We start from the raw sequence: 18,669 nt of genomic DNA, 5'->3' as shown, positions 1-18,669 counted from the left end.
TCACTGAATCGGTTGGGATTATAGAATTTCTGAGTATAAATACTGTAAAGGGTCTGTTTCTGGAGCTCTGGTGAGTTCGGGACAGGTCGAGGGGACAGGCCAGTGGCCATAGCTTGGCAGGAGCGTGAAAAGAGAGAGGATGTTGGCTGCTTACCCTCCTTTGCTGCCATGTTGAGTCAAAACTTACAAAAATATATGGTGTAGGCAGTGAGTGACCCTTACAATCCTTCCTAGAGATGACAGTGCTGTGGGTTGTGTGCTAGAATTTTCCCTAGGCATATACAAATACAAGGAAGAATATATGATCATACGCAGTTTATTTGTTATAAAATAATGTACACTACCGACAGACTGGATCCACACTCCATTTCTGACCACTCAGTTTCATTAAACTTATGCAGTAGGGTTAATAATTGGGAGAGGATGTTTACCACCCACTGTGCTGATGATAAAAAGGTGAAATATTAACATGCTTGTGCTTTTGTCCGTGACAGAAGGGCCTTTCGTCCAGAGGCCCAAGTCAGGGATGCTCTTCCCTGTCTCACTCATCTCCCATGGGCACCAACCTCACTACCTGCTTTTTTCTCCATATGGTCTCACCTGACTTTCAGTCCAATCTCAAATGTCACCTCTCCTTCCCAGTCTGTGTTGGAAACCCAGAAAGATGCAAAGCAGAAAGAAGCTAATTTCCTGCAAGACTTAGCATAATATTCAAATCTCACAAATCCCAACTTTTTAATTTGAGATTTAGTCCTCCAAACAATGCAACAAAACCTTTTGTTTCCCAGGAACTCCAAAGTTGCATTTCGAGGCTGTCTCCCTAAGATGTAAGGTTAAGATAAATGATATTCAGTCTTGGCTGCAAGGACCTGATTTTTCACCTCCAAGTTTTAGTCCATGCATTGAGGTGTTAATTTAATACATTGAATGGCAGAACAGATGAGCTCACTGCTCAGTCTTTTCTCCAGGGGCAAAAAGTATTAACAACAATAAAAAATAAGACAAATGATGCGCAGATCAGTGCATTTATGAAGTACAGTATCTAATGATCGTGATGGCTGATCCTTTTCCAATAACTCATTGTTCAAATGAGAGACTTTCATTGCCGTAGTTCACGGAATCAGACCACGATAGATAGTTCTGAAGGGCAGCATGAGCTCACCTCCACCTCCAGTATTGTTTGAGAAGTTCGTTACACTCGCCGAGCCTCAGTTTCCTTGTTGGGAAGATGGGAGTAGTTGCTACTCTTCTGTTGTCTTAGGATTCAAGTAAAAGTCAAATAAAATGATGGAGGACAAAGGGGTACACAACAGATATTTATCTTTTGGGATGGTCTAGAATACAAATCTGCTTCCTGCTGGGGTGTTAGGTAGGAGGAAAGCTCTGCCTCTCACACAGAGATGGAAGGGCATCTCGTACCCACACGCATGGGCTTATGGTTCATGCTCAGTCCTTTGAAGGGGTGATGGGAAGCGTGGGAGTAGATCAGAGTTCATCCTGGTGGCTATGGGGACAGCAGGGGTGGTGATGTTCCACCAAGGCTCTTTCTGACTTCCTGTTTTTGTTCTTAGTGTCTCACTGCATAGTTCAAGCTGGTCTTGAACTCACTATGTGGCCCAGGCTGGTTTTTAATTCGGAGCAATCCCCCTGCCTCAGCCTCCTGAGTGCTGGGATTACAGCTTCTGGGTTCCCAGCTTTTAAAAAATCTGCTTGTGTATCTCCTGTTTATGCTGCCAGCTGCCAGGTAATCTTAATGTGCCCCCTAAATCACCTGTAATTGCCTTTGGTTGCTTGCAAGGTGGAGCCCTGACCCAGAGTCCTTTGTGACTGCACCTGTAGGGATTTCTGTGAGGTTCCTTCCCTGGACAGCTTGAAGACACAGATGCCTGCACTCTGCTCCTGAGACGCTGAAGCAGTCAGGAAGATTTTGGGTAGGTGACTCTTCTGGCTGGAAGGGACTCAGAAATTATAGTCTTAGTCTGGTTTCATAATCTGTCTAGGACACAAAGGTGACATCTTCTTTTAGAAAAGATGTGTCATTATCTTCCTCAATTGCTTATCCCAGAGTTCCTCCAAGCTAGTTAACTTGATTTATGGAAACTGCTTTATGCACAGGGATATTCCTTACAGCCTTGAGTATAATGTAATGATACAGAGACAGGTCTGATTGCCCTAAACAAGGCTGGCTAATGGTTAAGTAGACACGGCTCAGCTACTTGGAGGAATATTATGCAAGTGTTAAAAGTGTGTTTGGGCAGAGGCTCAGTCCCAGCTTTTGGAAGCTTTGGAACTCTGAATGTTGCCCATGAGTTCCTGTGTTGCTTGTGGTTTTTTGGTTTTTTTGGTGGGGTGGGTACCGGGAATTGAACTCCAGACCTTGTGCTTGCAAGGCAGGCAGTAGAACCACTGAGCTAATCCCCCAGCTGCTTGTGTTTTGTTTTTCAGTCTACTGATGGGTTAGTCTCCCTCTTCCTGGTGCTTAGCTGAGAGGGGTTGTTCTACTAGGTTAGGTTATTCTCAGAGAAGCCCTGGGCAGAGATTCCTGCTCTACTGCCTGGAGCCTTTGCGGGGAGAGCTCTGCTAGCCACAGCCCACCCCTCAGTATCTAGCAGACCCATTCTTTTCCATTCTAGTCTATCCCAGTCCAGCTCATGAATAAGGATGTAGGGCCAGCACTTCAGCCTGCACCTAGGTCTGTGCAGGGGTTTCAGGGGGATCTGAAAGATATTTAAAGGCTCTAAGCATCTCATAGAGGCGAGATAAAAATATAAGCGGCAAGGCTCTATGAAATCCTCAAAGGACATCGCCCAGCATCCACCCTACCTTTGTTAATCATTGCTAGTCAGTCTTTTGTGAATTTGTTTTCTCAACGAATTGCTATGTGTTGGGTGGGCACCGTGGGACCCCTGGTAGCCCAGGAATGAGGGGGACACAGTCAGAAGCTCACAGACTTGCAAGAAAGATACGATGTGTCTTTAATTCTGCTGATTCTACTTCCTTACTAACTTTTAAAACCTTTTTCTCCCCATCCTTACTGTTCTTGCTTTTTCTCTTGGGTGAACCCATGAACCTCCTGACTCACCTTCCTGTTTCTAACTCAGCTCCTATATTCCCATCAGATGAATTTGCCTAAATTCTAGATGCAGAATTCCAGGCTTTATAAAAGGCCATCTATGAGATGGCCCTCATGTGCACTTTCTAGTCCATTCTCTTGGTGTGACCTGTGTCATAGTCTCTGGTATGTGTGCCACACGCCTGCGCCTCTGGGCCTTCTGTCTTATATAACTTGTTTTCCTAAAAGACTCTTATTTGTCCTGTGAGACTCACATTGTGTTCCAAATTATCTGGCACAATTTTCCTGGTCTCCAGTCCATTCATTTGCTCCTTCATTCATTCAACAACACTTAAGTGATGTTCACCATGTACCACGGAAATGAAAGCAAGTAAAACCAATATGTTGAAACCTCATGGGGCTTCAGGCAAAGTGGTGGAGAGAGATTCTCATTCAACAAGTTTAAAGTAAATGTATACATGGTAATAAGAAGGATGCAGAGTGTCTTCAGTGATGTCTTATTTATTTATTTTTAAGTGCTAGGGATTAAATCCAAGGCCTTGCTTGCGTTAGGCAAGTGCTCTACCACTGAGCTACATCCCCAGCCCTGGCAGGATAGTGTAAGAGAGGAGCCCCTCCTAGGGGTGGTGCAGCTGCAGTTTATCGATCCTTCCTACTGGATACAAGCCTCTCACCCTAAGGAGATGGACTGACCAAGGGGATCATGGGACCTGGCTCTGTGCGTTAGGTTGTTTGGTTGCCTGTGGTTGTAACAATGCAATCCTTTACTAGATGCCTCTGGGGGATTCTGCTCAGCTCGTGGTCATCTTCCTGAATTGCCCTTCTCATCCTTGAGTACAAATCCTTTGTGGTCATGACTGTACCAGGATAATGTGACACTCCACTTTGCCATGTCTGGATGTGTCAAAATGCTCACCTGACTCAAATTTGGTGATTCATTTTCTTTTTCCTCAAAACCTGAGATCCATAGATTCTAGTGTTGACCAAAGAGACCAGATCAGAAACTTAGGAACAAGGGGTGACCATTTCTTTTTGCTTCATGAGCTGAGACGTGAGTATGGTAAGAACAGAAAAGAGATATGGAGAAAGTTCTTTTTTGAGACCTGGTAGGGTTCATGTGCTTAAGTTCTAGGAGACAGTCCTATATCCTTTTAATGCATTCCTCTTTGCTGCCTCAGCTTAGTTGATGTGGATTTCTGTTTCTTGTAGCTTAAGAATGCTGATCATACAGATTCCAGACAGCCAGTGGTCAATGGAAGCAAGTAGAAGAAAGATCAGTCATCTCAGTGAAGGTGTGGATGGAGCTACTCAAGGTGTGTCAATCAGTGGAGTCAGGTGGACAAGACTGGTGGCTCATGGCTGACCTTGAAATGTTTCAGGGGCGGTTTTGGCACCTGTAAACCTCAACTCCTGCAAAGTGAAACGGTACAGGGAGCTGTCAACAAACCCAGTAGTAACTGATCTGTCTGAATGGTTCATGGCCCATGAACACTCATCTCTTTTCTGTATCTAGTAGAACCTTCAGCCTGTTAGGAGCTCTGGTTATCTCTGCAGAGTAGGTGGTCTTGTTCTGATCTTTGCATGGATGTTGACGTTAAGCAAATGCATTGTTTGCCAGGTCAAATTTCTCTTCTTCTATTTCTTACCTTTGTAAAAATCAAGTTTTTTCCCCCTTTCCTGTATCACAAAGAGATTTCTTTCCCCAATTTTAAAATAAACTGCCTTTGACTTCTGGGCTTTACTCTCCTTTTAGGTTAATTTTAGCTAGTCGGTGGCAAAATAACTCTCCTAAAAATCATACTTCCTGTCACAGTCTTATAAAAATAAATGAGAAAATAATCCCTATTTGAGTGGCCTTGTGATGTCTCCCACTTGATTGGCACAGCCTCAGCTTTATCACTTTGGCCAATACAAACCGTAACATAAAGGTCATGGAGACCCCTTGACTTATTTAGATGTGGCAATGGCATCATTGATGCAAACGTGGGATTAACCCATATATTTCACAGTTTGGAGATTTTCAACTAATGAGAGGAGTCGAGCATTGTATTTGGGGAAAGATTAAGGTCACTGGCCCTCATTTGACTTGATTGGGCTGTTGAAATGAGATGTTAATTGTGAAATTGATAGGCAGATTTCCATTTGATTTTACCTCCAATAGTTTATGTTTATAATTAAAATAATAAAAGTGGAAAATGTCCAGTTCAATCAGCACAATCTCCCATCTATTATCAAGCGATAAGGCTGAAACAAGGTACATCTGTACGTGTTAAGCCATGAATTCCTTTTACTTTGCCTCTGTTGGCTGGAGGGAAGGGAAGGAATAAATTGCTCAGGATCTGGATATGTTGACATCTCAGAAATGAGAGAAGACCAGGTACAATGTTAGAATTTTTAAAAAATACCAAAAAAGAAATAATGCCCCATTTCAAATAAATAACAGACTTTGTGGTCTGTAATTAAGCTTACCGCTTAATTGATTCACGCAGACCATATTTTCTGAGCACCTACTCTAGGCTGTGCGCTGTTGAAGGCACCAGGGTGCAGAGACAAAGATAAAAGTTGGGTCCCAGACGTTACAGAGTTGCATTTGGGTAGGGAAGTGTTTTAAGCAGGCTGTTGGTGTGATGGGATGTTGTTTCCCATAACGGATCTCCCTGGTTGCTTTGTGGAATAGAGGGGCAGAAAGAAATAAGAAGATGGCACCTGTAATTCCAGTACTCGGGAGGCTGAGGCAGGAGGATCTTTGAGTTTGAGACCAGCCTGGGCTCCATAGTGAGTTCCAGGTCAGTCTCAACTACATGGTGAGACCCTATCTTAAAAAACCAAAAAAAAAAAGATGGGATACTTGCGGTGGTCTGAGTGAGAGATGACAGTGATTTAGACTTGACCATGGCGATGGTGAGGAAGGCGAGACATGCTGAACTTAGGATCCATCTTGGAAGTTGTATGAAAAGGGCTTATGAGGGGTAGAGAGGGACGGACCCTCTACCCCAACTGAATTGATGTTGGGGCCATGCTGCAGGTGGGAAGACGGGGAGGAATCAGGAGCTCTGTCGTGGGTATCTTGACGTGGGGTGTACTCAGCCTGACGGATAGGTTTCTAGTTGCCTAGTTTTCAGAAGGGGGGGTGGAACTCAGTCTGTGACTAAGGGAGGCAGAGTTATCCAAAGTGTGGGGAGCACTAAAAAAATAATTCGTGTGGCAATGTAAAATGGGAAAAATATTTTGGCCGGCTGGTATATTGATCAGCATTTGAAAGAAGGAATTAAAAAAGATGAATGTGAAGTTCTAAATCCAGAGCCTGAATGGAAGTGAGGCGGGAGAGCCACACAGGGCTCAGTTGCAGTATTTTACATTATGAACACAGAGGGTTAGGGAAGAGCTTTAAGAGCGAAATATAAAGAGGATGACAAGTTGCGTTTGTATTCTTGGATGGCTTCCAGAGTAGAAAAATCTTGGCCTGGGTTCTAATTCAGATGCCATCACTCACAAGCTCTGGGTCTTCTGGCCAGTTACCAAATATCTGCACAGATACCTTGAAAGGTTTTTGTCTCCCCAAAACCTTGAAGTTATTAGGTAAAAACTAATTTGTTTCTCCATCTTTTGTTGACCAAAGCTCTCTCAAGCCGCGGCTTGAAATGTCAGAGCAACTTGAGAGAGTATAACCCCATGAATGGACATAACTGGAGCCAGAAGCAAAGATATTTTTCTTCGAGCATAGGTCTGATCTTGCATGAATGGGTCATTTCAGCTGCGATTTTTAAAACCTTGAGACAAGCTTATGTACGCTTGATGCCATCTTTTCAGTTCCTAGGTCAGAGGCCAGTGCAGTATTCTACATCCCAAGAGTATCCCAGGTGATAAACTCAAGGGTATCTGGTAACCTTGAAGATTTCTGTAATTGAGAGAGAGTCAAGGGGAATGGAGGTACCTTCCTTCTTCTAAGAATTAAAAGCCGTTCACATTTTAAGAAGAGCTGTACGGTGCTTTCCATGGCTACATTCTAGGAGGAATGCCTTTAGCAAAGGATCCGTTATCCAGTTGATCTCCATCTGTTTTTGCATCCTGTTAGCAATGGGGTGAAACTCTCCCTCGTGGGAAGTCTCTTTGTTTGTATCTGTATGGTGTTTCAGCATCACCACTTAATTCCCAGTCTACTCATGTGGTTCACATGATGCCAATGAATGCTGGATCTTTTTATCTCCACTGGAGTTTATGGCTATTGCGTGGACACAGTCCATGATGGGTCAGCTGTGTTTCTCAATAAGTATAGTGCAGACCAATGCTCTCAAATATTAATGTGTATGTGGACCACCTAGCCATGTTTTTAAAATGCAGACTCTCATTTAGCAGGTATGGGAGGGGCCTGAGATTCTGCGTTTTGAACAAGCTGCCAGCAGATGCCTGATCCTGATGGTCTCAGGATTACATTTTGAATGGCAAAATTGGGAAACCCTAATCTGTTAGTGGAACACAAGTTTCTCAAGAAAACAGAAGGAAGAAAAAGATGTATGGACAAATAAGTTTTGGGAAAATTGTATGCCTTTCCTCTCTTATATTTGGAATGTACCTTGTTCATATTTTAAAGGTCCTGAGGCATTCTGCACCTGAAAAGAGAACTCCACTTGTATTACCCACTGTCAAATGTATTTGATCTTGATACCTTTTCCGAAGGAGAATCTATTCATATTCAGTAGAATTAGTGTTATTTGCATAACAGTTTGGAAAACAATTTGAAGCAGGGGAGGTACAAATTGTCCTACAGTTGTATTAATTGTAAAGAGTGCAGTCCTCAGTGGAGTCTTCCGCTACGCAGGAAAGTGCGAGAGTAGGAAGAGAGAGAGCAAGAATCTGGAGCTGATTGAGTCAGAAGCTTGACTGTTCACCGAGAGAAGTCAGTCAAATCTTGATTTCCTAATGAATAAAACAAGGATGCTAAAAGGTCTTCATGTACTTATATGGGAAGTGATATGATAGTTGCCTGGATTAGCAAGACAGAAGATATTGAACATCTTGGCTAGAGTAAGAAGCACCCAGCCCAGAGGACACATAGACGAATAGTAAGACATTGGTTTCTTCCTACCCATGGGGGTTATGTTTCAAGATCTGTAGTGGATGCCTGAAACCATGGAAACCATTATATATAATGTTCTGTCCTACACTCACATACCTCTGCTAAAGTTTAATTTATAAATTAATCACAGTAAGAGATTAAAAACAGCTAATAATGAATTAGAACGATTATTACAATCATATCACGACTCTCATATTTAGGGGCCCCTTATTAAGGAAAATAGGGGATACTTGAACACAGCACTGAGGCACTGTGACGGTGGAGCTGAGGAGCAGGGAGGCTACTAAATGACTAATGGGAGGGCAGTGTACATGGTGTGGATACTCTGGATAAAGGAACGATTCACATCCCAGGTGGGCTTGTCACTGGGAATCCGAGTCTGGACAATGAGAGGATCCAGAGCCTCCTTTCTTTGGTCCTTGGTTCTTTGCTCCCCCAATGAAAGAATTCAGCCAAGACACATAGGTAGCCATGCAGAAGTATAGGTAGAATTTACTGTACATAAAGAGAGAGTCTATATCTTCAAGTGAGGATGTAGCAGTGCCATGAAGGAATCTGTGCCGAGTGTGCATTTGGATGCCTTTTTATACACACAAAAGTTACTCCTGGGTTTCAGACAACTATGATGATGGTGGCGTTTATCAATATTTTCCTGAGATGATACCTTGGAATTGCAGAATGTCTTCCTGTCCTTTTTGGATAGCCCCTGTTTCCTCAGGGGATTTAATTGTGTAAGAAAGTTACTAAAGAAATGTAAGGAAAATAAATTCTTCATGTAAGCCAGGTCCCAGCCCAAGTTGGGAGGGTCTTTAATGAACATTTCCTTTCCTGATATCATTGGGCTGTAGGCTGTGGCAGCCGGGAATGCTCTAAACTTGAGGGCCAGGTGGCCAGGTTTCAGAAGGAAGGTGCACAATGTATAACCTTAAAATATTATTGTGCTCTGTGGGATCATGTTAGGTCTGCAACCTAACAAATTATTATAAGTGCATTCTACACTGAAGTCTTTGATTCTTTACTTAACTGGCAAAAGGGTGCTGTTCTGGACCTTCCCTCTTTGTCCTTTAGGGCTGTAAATGTCTAAGTATCTGCCTAACAGGATGGAATGGGACAGCATGATATTTCATTTCAGTATTCAGAGGGGCACACAATTTAAAACCTACAAAATGTTTATCTTGGTGGTTTTTCATTGAATGCTTTTGGACTGTGATGGACTATAGGTAACCTAAACTATGAAAAAGGAAACTGTGCATAAGAGGATCACTGTATGTGAAAGACAGAAGTTTGCCCAGGGAGGGCCTCTGGGGATTGACGCCAACCCCTACGTTATAGACAGGGAACTTCATTACCCAGTGGAAAGTAGTCACGAGCCCAGTACCCTGCAGGTCACCAAAATAGCCAAGAAATCTCTTCTAGTTTCCTGCAAGGTGGCACTTTTGCTCCATACACTTAGCTTTTTGGAATACAAACAGTCTTCATTTATGAAGTCCAGAATTAGTATCATCCTTCCATCTGCACTGAGAGTTTGATGCCGTGAGACAGAGATTGTGCGTGTTGGTGTTTTTCCATGGAGAAGCCCAGGCAAAGCATCCCGTTTTAGCCTGGTCAGAGTTCTTGGCTTTACTAGGACTTGTGTGTAAGTGGTGGTAACCCTCCTATAAAGACAATGCTCCTGGGACCTAGGGAACCTGGTGTAGCCCAAAGGAAGTCCTGCAGGCATCTTTTGTAGAGACCATGGCCTGCTCTCAGCTACCAGGATGCTTCTTCCTGCTGAAGGCCACTGGGTTAGGAAGATGATGTTGCCTGGGACAGAGTTGGAAGGGAATAGGGTGCCACGACCCCAGGGTAGAGGTGAAAGAACCTTCTCCTTTCCCTCTAGTTGTTCCGTGTTAGAATCTGAGAGATGAATGGAGTGGACAGATTAACACGGGAACAGTATGCAAATGTGTTGCCTGTGCATGGGCACCAGTCAGAGCAAAGTGAGCACCTAGTCAGTCGCTCAACGATACTGAGATGCTCATAGGCTCATTCCACAGGGAAGAGAGAATTGGGATGTAAGCAATTCAAGAAGAAAGTAAATGAGTTTGGGGGCAGATGAATGAACCCAAAGAATAGACACTTGCCAAGACAAAGTTCATCTGAACTCCAGGCTCAGCACCCGCTCTGGTCTTCCTTCCCGCAGGGTGCAGCAGGACCCCTATGATGAGCTGTCCAGGGAGGCGACTCCAGCAGTCTGTGTCTTCTGGACCATGGGCCTGCATGGTAGCTAGGGCAGCTCCAGAGAAAGCCCCTTCCTCCTGTGCGGGTCCCGGGAGTTCTCAGGTGGAACCCAAATCAGCACATTTTGTGGCATCATTTCCAAGCCCAACACCATCATGCTGCTTGTTCTTCTGCCTGCAGCCTGAAAGGACGGGAATAAACAGATACCCCAGACTTTACACTTCCCACAGGCCTTTCTTACCTACCTCCTCTGTTGAGCCTCAGAACATCCCTGAAACATGCCTCAAAGGATTACCATCCCCATCCCCGTTAGAGGGGAAGAGGAGGCCCGGGATGGGTTGCCATTCCCAGGGTGCTGAAAGGGCTGGGGCTGGGACTCAATGCTATGGTCCCTGTGTACCTGTCCCTTCTACCCCAGCCTTGTCTTTACCCAGCCATCTCCAAACAGCCCTATGAGTTGTCTCTGACAGCCCAGGGCAGTTACCTCCTAAGTGGCTTTATGAAAAAGTATTTATTCTTTACCTCCCTTACTTCGGCGAGTGGCTGGGTAGAGCAGGGAGCACGGGGGAGCTGGGAGAGAGGTCAGATGGGCAGAAACCTGGGTCCTGAAGGACAAAGCTCACAGAAACATCCTAACTGCATAAAACTAACGTGGGAGGGAGCTTACACATGTCTTCCTTAGCATGGCCCTGTGCATGGCAGGCAGGGTTTAGAGTTCTTTTTACAGATGAAGAAACTCAGGCATAGAGCTGGTGTGACTGATCTGTGCTGGGGCTGAGAAAACGACCTCCAAAGTGCAGGCCTCAGAAGCAGCTGTCTCTCACCCTTCTCTCCCTCGATGTAAGCCAAAGAAGCTATAATTCCTGTCTCCAAGGTAAGTCATAGAAACCAGAACTACTTTTTCCCTAAGGTCAGTCATCAGTCCAAACATATTGCTCCAACTCCCTTTCACAATCTGTGTAAGAGCCCGCCGTAAAGGAACTAAGACCTTCATTCCGGAGGGGTCCTGCCCCATACCTGGGAAGAAGAAATGCTACAAGAGAGATGCCAGCAAGAATCTGGACTGGCCTCTCTGGCTGTCCCCTCTCAGTTGGCTGTGGTAAATCATGACCTTTTGATCTAATCATATTTCTACAAGGTCATCCCTGCTTCATGAAACTGAAGGATTAAAATGGGTAGTTGAGTAAGGCTTGTTGAGTCTTCAGTCTGAAGGTTCCAGTGTTACATACAGCTATGATCAGGTAACTATGATGTGCTTTCCTTCCCCTTGTTAACCTGTCTTTTGTTAGGGGTGTCAGTCGTATTCCTTTGGGATGGGTGGGAAAAGGGTCAGCCCTTGTTGCTACATCTCAAACAAGCCTCCAGGGGCATCTGGATTGGAAGCCAAGGTTCTGGACTGACCCAAACCACTCCAGGAATCAGGCTAGCAACACCACTACCACCCACACTCCTCCACCTGTGCCACACACAGGAAAGCCCTGTCCCTGAAACAGCTGTGCAGTACTGCTCTCAGAGCTGTCCAGTGCCCTGTGCTCAACAAAAAGGAGGTTTGAGAATCATTCTGCAACCCAAGACTGAGCCCGAGCCACAGTTAGCCAGAATGCCTCTGTGTGTGTGTGTGTGTGTGTGTGTGTGTGTGTGTGTGTGTGTGTGTGTGTAGGTAGGAGTGGGGGGTGGGAAGGGGAGGCGAAGACAACCTTAGGCTCTATGCCCAGTCCCAGCAATTTCCCAGGAGAAAAGCTCGCCTCCAGGCAGAAAGCCAGGAGTCTCCCTCATTGCTCCGGCAAATGGGTCCTGGAGAAGCCCTACACATCCCCTCCGCTGACCGGGGTGCATGGGGTGAGGAGACAGGGCATGGCTGTGCCCCACCATACCCCAGGATCCCCACCTAGTCCAAAAGGAAGCCCACATATTTATCCTTTTTCCTGTGCACCATTTTGACTTATTTTCCCAGTCCAAAGAGAGTTTCAGTGTAAACTAAGGCTCTGTTCTAGGGGGCTTGTTGGCTCTTGGAGTCTGTAATTGGGGCATTGAAAGGATACAGGGAAAAAAAGCCCACAGAGGAGTGGATGATCTTTTATACTTAAAGTTCCCCCCTCTATAAAAGCGACATATTACAAACCTCTTTCTCCTCTCGAACATTTCTTGCTAAGTGCATTCTGATGCCACATTGAAACGCAAAATAGCTGGAATCAAGCAGGCACCGAAGGCTATTTATATGCTAATCTCTATTTCCCGAGCTGAAGCAGGAACCTCGGGCTTGGTGCTGCTTCTAATGATGGCTCGGCTTTAACCTCTCTGGAAGAAAGAAAAGTATTTTCCTTAAGAAAACAACTCAGTTTCTTTAAGATGAAATGTAATTATCTATTATCAGATGTCCCTTAAAATGCAAGGCCTATTAAAGCTGCTAAAAATATTGAAGCCCTAATTTCACCATAATAGCATTTTAATTTCAGCAAATCACGCTTCTATTGTTACAGGACATTTTGCGGTAGGAATGTGGTAAGAGGTCCATCTTAGCTTTTTTCTTAACATTTTCCTTTCTTTGAGAAGTACAATTAAATCATTGCAATCATCTAACCTTCCTCGACACAAAATTTTACTTATGAAGTACGAAAACAATGGTCATTAGCATTTAAAAGAATTTGTTTTAAAAGTAGGTAAAGTTTAATTGCTTTAAATATTCTTGTTGGAATGTGCAGCCGCTGTTGGTTCAACGTTCATATTAAAGAGAGACGGTGTTTAATTGATTGCTGAATTTCATTGAAAAATATTTACTTTCTTTCTGGACAAAGTGTGAAAGAGATGTCTTGATGGACCCTAAAGAAGGGAGAGTTTGAGGGGACCTGAATGCTTTGGAGGAGTTGCTGGCAAAATGACCCCGTCATCTGCTCACCTCTGCATTGGATGCACTTTCGGGAAATTTCCTGCGAAAGTTTCTAGAATGAATCACCCAAACCCCTTTTTTAATAGGCACCAGTAGGGTGCTTCTGTGGCTCCGCTGAGGAAGCTTGGAGAATTTTTCCCTGTTTTCTAGACCCTATAGGTATTGAGAACAGTGAAAAAGGTGAATCTGAAGCCTGTCTAGTTTTGTCACCAGAGGGGATCAAGGAGGGCCCCCCAAAGAGGCGACGAGGACCAACAACTCAGCCTGCCGAGGCGTTTTAAACTCATATCACAAAAAGAATTTCAAGATTCATCGGTGTGAGGCACCGGCAGAATTAGATAATAAGGGAGAACAGGAGACCCCAGTGTGAGTAACTCTGATACAGGGGTACAGACTGGCCTGCTCACAAAAGCACAAGGTCAGCTTTTAAAGAACAGCAGAGGGGGCCGGGGCCGGGCAGCTGTGGTTTCCAAAGGTCTCTCTAAAGTTCTGGTCTCTTGAAGGGAATTCAGCTCTCGTGGGATGCTGTCCTTGCTGGGGGCGTGTGGGGAGGTGGTCTCATTGTGAGGCTCCGCTGTTCCCAGAACTTAAGTGATTTTAGGTTTGGAGACTTCTGGGCGTTGTTCCATGGGGGTCTGAATCTGGGGGTTGTGACAGCTGGCAATCGAGTGATGAATGGGGTAAGGAGAGAGGAATTGGCTCATTAGGTTACTGATTGGGGTTGGCAAAGAAGGCACAATTGAGTCCCAAGTCATCAGTGTTATCAGGTGAGCATTTGTTATGTGCCAGTCTGTTTTGAGTTCTGTATGTGCATTGTTTTCCTTAATCCCACAATAATTTTATGGTGGAAGCTATTATCTCCATTTTCTGAATGGAAACTGAGGCTCATAGAGGTTTACTTGTTCAAACTTATGCAGTCAGTGAGATCTATCTGGGAACAATCTCCATGCTACCTACATTGCCTCTTCCTACCAGCTTCTTAACTCACACCCAGCCCAGATCCTGCTTACACCAAGGGTGAGATTCCCTGACCCCAGGCCACTTCCTCCTGGCCACCTGTGCTTGGGACCCTTGGCCCACAGCTACATGGAATCTGAAAAGGCTCACCTGGTTCTTCTCTCACTGGGCCTCATTATCCTTACTGCAGAATGGGAAACTCGGATGACCCAGTATTCAAAAGCTCTCTGAGCTCCAAGTGTCTATGGGCTGAGCTCAAGTCCACACGTGAGGGCTGATGGCTATTCTGGCCCGGACATGTGTGGATGTGGATGGGCAGGATGGATGGCCCAAGGCCCTACTTTCTCCATGAATGTGTACAGCCAGCTCAATGTGGCTGACCACCTTCCTGCATTGTCACAGCTGGATACTGATGCCTGTACTCAGCACATGGTAGGTGGGTCATTCTGGGTCCCAGGAAAATATGAGATTTTGCTTGGTTTTTCTCTTTGTTTGTTGGACAAACTCCCAGCTCAGGAGTTGCCTCTTGTGGGAAGATTTTTGGTCCCTTTTCATGCCCCAGTGCTCTTGACTTTTCTGGCCTTTCCTGTGACATCTGTGTTCATTAGCTTTTTGTTAGTGTGGCCAAATACCCAAGGAAACAATTTAAAGGAGGAAGGGGTTATTTTGGCTTCCGGTTTAAGAGTTTCAGTCCATGATCAGCTGGCTCCAAGTCAGACACATTACAGCAGAAGCATGGTGGAGGAAAGCCGCTCACCTCATGCCACCCAGGAAGCTGAGAGGGTTGGAAAGAGCCAGAGAGCAAGGAAAGGGGTGGGGACAAGAATAAACCCTGCCAGGTTATATTCCTGGTGACCTTGCCCCAGTGAGCCCCACCTCCTAACAGCACACCTAGCCATGAATTCATCATCGATGAGATCAGCAACCCTGTGATCTGATCCCTTTCCAAAGGCCCTACCTCTGAACATATGAGACTTTTGGGGAACATTTTTTTATCCTAAGCATAGTAGCATCTCATCCCACAATAGAGAAGGAAGTCTATAGCTGAAGTTAAACTTCTGGTTCCCCTGCTTACCAGTGTGTGATCTCAGCCTGTTTACCCATCCATACAGGGGAGTGATAACAGGGTCCACTTTCCCCCATGTCTGTGTAAGTACCAAATGAGATGTGTGGGAAGCTCCCAGCACTAAGCCTGGCACATACAAGTGCTATAATAAGTCTTACCCATTATGACTCTAGTAAAGGTACTTACTCATAGGTGTATTGTGCTTAGCTGGGTGTGGCACCACAAGGCCATCACCTCTTTAATCCTGGTGGCTGTGCTATGGCTGCTGTTGCACAATGGAAAGCACCATGCAGCAGCCAAGAGTAGGTGTTCAAATCCATGTCAGGTCACTTACTGAACTGTGACCTCAGATAGGCCCCATGACCTCTCTGGCCTTCTGTTTCTTCATGTGTAGATGGAGTCAATTGCAGGGCCCCCTGTGTGACTATTGGGAGGATTGACAGAGGCCAAGCTAGTATAGCTAAGACCCTGCCCAGTAGCAATTGTAAGAGCTTGGCCCATGGTGTCTGTGAGGTTAACCAGCTCTCATTAATAGCTGACATCTGTATTCTATTTCACATTCTTATCCCATTTAATCCACACAACAGCTCTGGGAGGGGCCTGCATTATCGTGTTTCACCAAGATCTTACAGCTGGTAAGAGGCAGCTTGCCTGACCTCCCATCAAGTCTGCATTTACTATCCCATGATGTCTGCCCATGTCATGAAGTCAGGTAGATGAGGAGATGATTCTCAAATAGGCCAAACAGTCTTCTGTAAAAATTAGATGGGGCTGGGAGCTTTGGATTATTAGGAATTTCAGTTTAATTGATTTCATCATGGTAGGTCCAACCGGAAGATGCACTTAGCTTTTCATACTCTCCGGGGGCTGTTATAAATTTGATTATATCTGAAATAGCAGATTTCAAGTTGAAGTCCCCTTTGTCCACTCTGGAATTCAAATTTATTTCTGAGAGACCAGTGCAATTTTCTTATCTTTGTTACAAATTACTGCAGTCTGGGTTAATCTCACGTAGCAATAAAGCTGTTTGCCTAGGAAGCTTCCTGCAGTGTCAAAGCTGATGAATGGCTCCCTTTGGCTATAATAATTCAGTCTAGAACATTGGAAAAAATCACAACAACTTGGTTCTTCTGCAGAAACACCATTGTATGCCCAGCTGCTCAGTGTTAGGGATCAGAGACTCACCTGGGTAAGGGTATCAGAACTTTTGAACCTCAGCGAGGTGAGGTGTGCTGGGATGAAATGGCAGGCATTGAAAAGAAGGCAGCCGGGTCTGAAGTCTTCTGAGTGTGGCTGTGAATTGGTGACTACAATAGAAGACCTGCTGGCCCGAAGGTACAAAGGAGTAAGTAGGCTGGTCTCAGAAGCAAAGGGGCTGCAGAAGAAGGAGCAGAGGGCCTAGGCTTCATTTATTCAACAACTATTGTAGTTAAAAAAAAAAAATCTAACATGCACCACTGATTAGAAAATACACTACTGACTTAGTAAGAATGCTTATTGGGTAGTGGGAGAGTGGAATACAACCATCTTCAATGTGTACGCTGATCTGAAGACCCAAGGTTGTAGTCCTGGAAGACATTCTCCGGAGACTGAGGTCTGAAGGAGAATGAACAGGTGTGTGTTTGTGCACAAGCGTGCTTGAGACAGAGGCTTGCTTACGAAGCCGAAAGGTGGCCTATGTGACTAGTGGAAGGGGCTCTGGGAGATGCAGCGAGGGTGCAGTGGGGAGCATCCCCTGAAGGACTTTGCAGGTTGGCTGGAGAGTTCAGTAATGAAAAGTAATTAAATAAGATTAATATATTTTGTATTTAGGGTACATAGGAGGCAGAGCCGTGCCAACCAGAGAAGAGAGCTGTTGAATCATGGGAAATCTTGGGGGGAGTAGAACTCATGCAGCCGTTCCCCACTTCGGGACAAGTAGTGGTGTACTGGGCTCTAGGAAGTGCCTTGGGTGCTTGCTTCAACAGCACATATACTAAAATAGGAAGTGCTTTGGAACAGATATTTAAATTACAGTTCAAGAGTTAGGAGATGCACACTTCTGTTAATTTAAGCCTTCACTGAGTTTCTTTCCCTTGTCTTCTTCTCTCCACTGCTGAGCAGTGCCAGCCTTCTGAAAGGCCTAACCACTCTGGTCTGCACTCTCTTCTGGTCACTGTGGATTGGCTTCCAGTCTAATCCTGCTCCAGGTTTTGAAGATGAGTGCTCTTCGGCCCTTGCACTACACTGGCTGTGGAAGTCTTTTCACGTTGACTTGAAGGCCACAGATTTTAGTGTCTAGTTATCCTCTCCTTTTCTCATCACAGCAGCCCCTCATCGTGGTGCCATTGCCAGCTGGTCTCTGCCCCACTGGGAAACTTCCAAGAGCCCTATTCTTTGTCTTCTCTGTAATAGCTTAACCATTCCAATCATTTTGTTCTGTCCTTTTGCTTTCTGAAACAATCCCAGGAGTAAAGGCGAGTCTTGTGGATTGTCATTTTCTGCCCAGGAATTTCAGTATTGCAGCACCAAACTTTTTAAGATCAGGGAACGTGTAGCCCTAGTCTCCCTCTCCCTTATTTGCTTTACAGGGCAAAGGTACTTTTAGAGTTGTTTGTTTGTTTGTTTGTTTTTGTTTTTAGCTAACAAAGTCCTCGCTGTGGAATGGTCTGAGCTGTAAGATGTCACTGTCTAATTTCCATCCGTCCATCCACCCATCCATCCATCTCATACTTATCTCCCACTCATCCATGTATCCATCTGTTCCCTTGTGCCACCGTCCCGCTACACCCCACTGCTTTGAGCAAGAGCAAAGAGCTTTCAGGGATGGCGTTTCTTTGACAACTCTGAGGATGGGCTGTCACATCCCACTTTCCCCACTGGGCTGTCCATTGTCCACAGTGCCCCTGACCAATCTACTATAATGTTAAAATCCTGGGCTCTGAAGTCAGAACCCCTCGGTTCATGTCCTGACTCCATCACTTTCTAGCTATGTGTGTTTGGTCACAGAAATTAGATTGTTTTCCATAGTGCTTAACTTCATTGTCAAGGCTGGTTGCAAAAATTAAATGAGTTAATGCATTTTAGTTTCTAGAGTGTGCCTCATAAATGTTAGCTATTGGGGGCAATCTTGGACCAGTGGACACCGGGTCTAATCTAATCTTGTTCTCTGTCTTCTCTCTAAAATTTGGAATCAAGACTGGAGTGAGCCTGAGTTACTCAAAGCTGCTGAGTTGAACAGAGAGCTTGTAGGGAGGCTGCTCTGGGCTCTGAGTAAGGAGAGCTAATTTGCAGGGGGCAACGGGGCAATGGATGTGTGAACGTCTGAGAGTGGGACAGAAGGCCTGGTGTGTGTGTGTAGAAAGAGAGAAAAGAAGAAAAAGGAGGAGAGAGGGGAGAGGAAGAGAGAA

At 45.0% G+C, this 18,669-nt stretch overlaps 1 long non-coding RNA gene across 1 annotated transcript; it reads right to left on the bottom strand.

Moving 5' to 3' along the window:
• Positions 1 to 10,317: 10,317 nt before the first annotated feature.
• Positions 10,318 to 15,362, bottom strand: LOC104863459. Its single transcript, XR_780584.1, has 3 exons — positions 15,290 to 15,362; positions 12,493 to 12,668; positions 10,318 to 10,551 (listed from the first exon to the last, which is right to left on the bottom strand). It is a non-coding gene; the product is annotated as an uncharacterized LOC104863459 (long non-coding RNA).
• Between the last annotated feature and the right edge of the window lie 3,307 nt (positions 15,363 to 18,669).

This window comes from Fukomys damarensis, unplaced genomic scaffold (genome assembly GCF_012274545.1).
Source record: "Fukomys damarensis isolate Sample0158 unplaced genomic scaffold, DMR_v1.0_HiC HiC_scaffold_23, whole genome shotgun sequence".
NCBI classification, from domain to species: Eukaryota; Metazoa; Chordata; class Mammalia; order Rodentia; family Bathyergidae; genus Fukomys; species Fukomys damarensis.
This window is presented reverse-complemented; position numbering and strand designations above follow the sequence as displayed.